Source organism: Microtus ochrogaster, unplaced genomic scaffold (genome assembly GCF_000317375.1).
Source record: "Microtus ochrogaster isolate Prairie Vole_2 unplaced genomic scaffold, MicOch1.0 UNK5, whole genome shotgun sequence".
NCBI lineage: Eukaryota > Metazoa > Chordata > Mammalia > Rodentia > Cricetidae > Microtus > Microtus ochrogaster.
In genome coordinates, this window is record NW_004949103.1 from 9,152,716 (window position 1) to 9,159,039 (window position 6,324).

Consider the following 6,324-nt stretch of genomic DNA (forward strand, 5'->3'; position numbering starts at 1 on the left):
CCGGGCGGCTCCGCGGGCCGTGACGCGGGGGCGCGCGGGCCGCCGCCATGCGGTGCTGCAGCCCACGTGATCGGCGCTTTGGGGCGTACAGCTCCCACCTTTTGCTCTGCACGCTCCTTCCAAGTTCTCTCCTTGGGCCACGGAGAGACCGAAGCGTCTCAGCTCCTGAAAACGCACCGTCTGAGGGCGGGGTCTGCAAGGGCGCCTCCGTGCGTGCTCTCCGGCCAGGGTGACTGGGAGCGTCCCAGGCACTCAGCGGCCATCGCTGCCCCGGGGTTTGCTAGGCAGGGACTGCTGGCCTTGGGCCTTGTTAGCCCGGCCAGGGCTCTGTGCCTGAGTGCTGGGGACATGGCAGCCCCGGCGTGGAGCGTGGTGTGACGGTGGGAGGCTGGCCATTGGGGGAACTGGAGATGCCAGAGCGGGGACAGATACCTCGGCCCCCTGGGATCAACAACCCAGAGCGGCCCAATGAGCCTGGTGGGGGAAGGGCTACCCTATATGGCAGTCTAATAGGGAAAGAGCCTTAGCACAAATCCCGCCATTTTAAGCTGAAGAAGCTCAGACCGGAAGAAAGGGCCTTAGGTCTCGCCCCTACCCTTCACCCGTCCTCATCCAAGCCCTCCAGTAGACTTTTTCCACTTAATGGCAGCAGCTCTTATTTGTGGCGTTAGGACTCATGAAGAAATGGGAGAAATAAGTGCAAGACTGAGAACCCTGCTTAATAGTCATAAATTTCCGGACAGTAAGCAGATGATATGCCGTATTCACATTTGTGTCTCCTACTCCAAATTCAAGGCAACTGATAAAAGGAATCAAACGTTCAAAAATGGAGTAAGGAGGTGAGAACCCTGGAGAACACCAGTGTAGTTCTAATCCTACCATTTGATATTACCATGCAAGGTGAGCAGGAAAACTAGACTCTGGAGATGATAGTTAGGTTCAGTTTCCTAGTTGCACTACCCTAGGAAAACTACAGGACTTCTGTGTTCCGACCTCAGTATATGCTCTTCCGTAAAAGGAGGGTGGGGGGAAATACCCACTCCATAAGATTTTAAGGAGAACTAAATTCATATATTTGAAGTGCTAAGAGTACCTGGCTCGTCACAAATAATGTCTGTAAACTGTGTTAGAGACACTGTTAGGTAGGAAATTAAGACATTGCCCAAGGTTTCACAAGTCAGTAAGTAAAGATTCTGACCATGTGAATCTAGGTCTGACAGTGAGTTTGCTCCTGTGTGCTGTGGTACTTGAGGGAAAAAAGAAGTGGCTGAAGAAACAGGAAAAAAATTGACTTACTAGTAGAACTGAAAAGTTGTTGACAGATTTCTTCTTCTTTCCCTCCCTAAGGTACCTTCTCAGCCTGTTTTCCCTTCTTTACTGTTTCGGTAGAACTTTGCCTCTATAATAATTCTCAAGAGACATTTACTTACTTTTTATTTATTCCATCCGGGTCTTTCACGCTGGCTCTCTTGGGATACAGAGCAGACTGCAAGGATACCAGGTATCTAGAGCTAGATGAGATTATACTCAGCAGTTGGAACAAGGTCTGTCAGAAAAAGAAGGAGCGAGGGAATCACCGAGCATTCTTGTGATTCTATGTTAACTATGAACACACCATATTGTGTATCTCATTCACATGTTTGCGTCCCTGTTGTGGGCTAGCACAACCCTAGAACAAACCACATTTAATAGGTATATAATGACAAAAATAGCCACCCATCAACTAAGGAACACTCTAACCCAGATTAGAAGGTTTGTAGTCCACTAAGAAAAATAACAGCTACTCTGGACTTTAACTGTTTCAAGGAATTTATTTCAGAGACTAAGATGAACGAAGTAAGTGATTAGAAAATGAGGCCTATGGGTCATTTTCCCTTTCAAGGAAGCTGTTAACATTATCTTCATGTGCTAAGGAATGATTAGTGAATCATATGGCTAGAGATATGACTAATTCCTGTTGAACCTTGGCCTAAGAGAGAAGACTGATTACTGCCATGCTGTCACTGTAAGTTCCTACACGCACAACAGACGGGAATTGTTGCTGAAGTCCAGGCTGGCAGTGTAGTCTCTCTGCCATCTCTTAAGGTATGATAACAAATCCCTTTTTTTTTTTTTTTTTGAGACAGGGTTTCTCTGTAGCTTTGGAGCCTGTCCTGGAACTAGCTCTGGTAGACCAGGCTGGCCTCGAACTCACAGAGATCTGCCTGCCTCTGCCTCCTGAGTACTGGGATTAAAGGCATGCGCCACCATAGCACCGCAAAGGCTGGATGACGCATGTCAACAAAGCCATGAAAAGCCACGTGAAGGAATGCCTCATTCCATTGGTGCTTTCTCTTATCCTCACTCTCATTCTTATAGGAAACAAACAAACATGCAGTGGGCAGGGTGTCAAATGGTCTGGAAAACTGAAAATATACTGACACAAGGCCTGTTCTGAACATTTCTAGCTGTATTTTTGAAGGCTTGAAGAATTACTAGTCAGAATCAGTCAATTCTAAAAGCATATAACTTAAGTTTACTTGAATATATGACATCATCCTTTCCCCAACAGAAAATAAGCATTGAAAACCAGGGTTGCCATTATGAAACAGAATCATAATCCCACTACAGAACCAGAGCTGATCACCACAAGCAAAAATAGCTAATCAGGGCTAGAGAGAGGGCTCAGTGGTTGAGAGGACTAGTTGTCTTTCCAGATGACCTGGGTTCAGTACCCTGCACCACAAGGTGACTCATCTAACCTTCATGGGCACCAGGCTTGCGAGTGATAAACAGACATGCATACAGATAAACACCCATATACAAGAAAATAACTTTAGTAACCAATTGGCACCTGTAAGTTGATGGAATGGTGCACTTAGGAAGAATGATGGTGCTGCCGAAGGAAAAGATCCCTAGGGAGGTAAGCAAAACCAAATGTTCTTGGGGCTTTGTTTTCTCATTTTCCTTTGTATGCGAACAGACCTCAAACACACACACACACACACACACACACACACACACACACACAGAGAGAGAGAGAGAAGATCCCCTAAGTATGTACATTATTTACTTTAATGAAGTAGCATTATTTCTCCTCTAGTTCTGACTATATAAATAAAGACATGTTTCTGTATGTATCTGTTTACTAGGACTGTCATAATGCCACATCATGGGTGACTTGCACAATAGAAATTTATTTTCCCACAGTTCTGGAGACCCAGAAGTCCAGGATCAAGGTGACAGCAGGTTTGGTTCCTTCTGGAGCCTCTCTTTGGCTTTCTGTGGCTGCCTTCTCTAACTGTTCATACACAGTCTTTTCTCTGTAAGTGTGCATGAGGCCTGGCCAGAGGAAGTGACTCTATGAGCATGGGCCTTACTTCCTGTATTGACTCTTCCTCCTGCTGGTCTGCAGAGCAGCTTTGAGTACTCCAGCCTCTGTGCCATTCCCAGCCTGATGGGCTCTGCTCTCAAACAGTAAGCCAAACCCTTCCTCATTTAAGTTGTTTCTTGTAGCTGGTCTTTCTTGTCGGACTTTCTTTTGGGCTGCCAGTCCCTGAATTAATGACATGGAGCCTTATAATTAATTATGAAAGCTTGGCCTTAGCTTAGACTTGTTTCTAGCTAACTTTTATAACTGAAATTAACCCATTTATATTAATCTATGTTCTGCCATGCGTCTTTTTACATCTCCTCCATTCTGTATATCTGACTATCTCATGTCTCGCTAGTGTCTCCTGCATGTCTAGATTCTAACCCTGAGTTCTTCTTTCTCTCCAGAAGTCCCACTTATTCTCTCCTGCCTAGCTATTGGCCATTCAGCTCTTTATTTAACCAATCAGAATGTGCCTTAGGCAGAGACATGTCTTTACAGTGTACAAAAGGTTTATCCCACAACAGTTTCTCGTTAGGTATTTGGTCACATCAGCAATAAAAGTAACAAATACAGTATGCAATACCAGAGCTATGCTTTCTCACAGACATCAGAGACTGGTCCAACTGTCTTGCCTTCCTGATACTTAAGTCTCCCAGCTTGTCACTAGGAAACCACTCTGATTTTTTAAGAGTAAGCAGAGGACATACTACCATAGCAGGCATATGCCAACGAAGCAAAAAACAAACACATGCAGTAAAAATATTTCCACAAAACTAAGGCACTCCCACCAAGCTATTCTCATAATCTGCCCAGAGGCCAACAATGACTAACACAAACCCAGAGCCTATCACAAAATGCCAACACAACAAATGAGAGCAGATCCTCCAATCGCTGTTATTTCTCCCCTATTACCTTAACCCTTTTTGTAATAAACTGAGTTTTGCTCACCAACTCCCAGAGTCTTTGTCATGTTGACTCACCCCCTGCCCACAGGACAGTTGGGTGCAATTGGGGACAACAGCCTACTACTTGAAGTAGGTATCAGCTCTCTTTAAAATCCATATAACAGAAGTTTGGGAGCATGTTTCACCTTGAACATTTTCCTAATGGAGTCTCTTTTATATGCAACATTAGTATCCGTTTTCAGAACTTCAGGTTTGCATTGGCTATGATTTACCTAAGTATCATCCAAAAACCACGTGTTACAGGAATGGCCCTGGATTCATAGTGCTTTGGAGAAGTTGAAGAGACTTTTAGAGGTATAACCTAGTAGGGTTTGTCCAGTCATTGGGGAGTGTAATCTTAAGGGGGAAACAGGAACTCTAGCTTCTTCTTTCAAGTTCCTGACTGTTGTCTGAGGTTTTTGTCTTGCCTAGTTCCCACAATCGTTAAGTCCCAAAGAAATCACACAGAAGTCTACATTAGTTATAAACTGATTGGCCCATTAGCTCAGGCTTCTTATTAGCTCTTATAACTTATTTTAGCCCATTATTCTTGTCTATGCTAGCCATGTGGCTTGGTACCTTATTCAGCGAGGCAGTCACATCTTACTTCTTCTGTGGCTGGGTCATGACTACAGACTAGGACTTCCTTCTTTCCAGAATACTCCTGTTCTCATTGACCCACTTCTACTTTCTGTCTGGTTATCCCGCCTATATTTCCTGCCTGGCTACTGGCCAATCAGCATTTATTTAAAATATAATTGAGAGAATACAGACCATTGTCCCACACCACTTCCCCCCTTTTTTTAAGATAAAAATCAAGAACTCTGAATCTAATATTCTTTGTTTAGCTTTTTTCCTGACCATTAGCCATAACAACTTGAACCAACATTTTAAACAAAGGAAAATATCCATAGTTTATTTTTTGGGCCGGGCGGTGGTGGCGCACGCCTTTAATCCCAGCACTCGGGAGGCAGAGGCAGGTGGATCTCTGTGAGTTCGAGACCAGCCTGGTCTATAAGAGCTAGTTCCAGGACAGGCTCCAAAACCACAGAGAAACCCTGTCTCGAAAAAAAAAAAAAAAAAAAAAAAAAAACCATAGTTTATTTTTTTTGGAATGTGGGCATAGTTTTTTAGGCTACCTCCTGCTAGTTGGGGGCACTGATAATCTTATCCGGACCTAAAGAAAATTTAAAATTATGACCAAGTTCTGACTGGAGTATCCTGTGAGGCTTGATCATCTCAGGCAGCATCTTGAATCTGTTTTGGATGTAGAACTCAGACATCTGGGCCATCTGTTCCTACTGGAGATTTCTCAGGTAGTCTTCCTTGATCAAATATGATTTATCTTAACTCAGAATAAATCCATACCCTCTCATTTTAGAAACAGAAACAAAACCTCTTCTTCAAAGTAACATATCTTTTGACTTCAACTTTGAAGTCAAGGTATTTTTAAAATACCTGTCTTGGATTAATTCAGCAGCATTTATAAGCAAATATTGTTTAGCAGCTGTAGCTCCTTCCTCAGCATTTTAACAATTCAAAGGGAACATAATAACATATAGTATTCAGACTCTTTGTGTATTTTTTATCTTTATGTGGCTTGATTTTAACCTCTATTTCTTTTATTTGTAATTTTTAAATTTTGAGACAGGGTTGAGACTTTGGAGACATAAGTTGAGTAGTTTTACCATTCATTGCCATCATGGTTATAGCAGTAGAGAGCTGACAGATGGAGCATGTCTGTAGCACATGGTTCCCTTCTTGTATGAAGGATAGCTCATCAAATTGGAATATGGGTACTATGTCATGTGCCCTTTTCTGAAGGTGTGAAATTCTGTTCCCTAGAGGTAGCTCACTGATACTCAGAAAAAAAAAGTTTGACATATTTGAAGGTATAAAATAAAAAAAACTAAAGAAGAGAGGAAATAGAAAAAAATCAAAGGTCAGACTTGATAGAAATAAAAAGAGGAGGAAGAGTCAGTGAGATGGCTCAGCGGGTAAAGGTGCTTGCCATCAAACTCGATG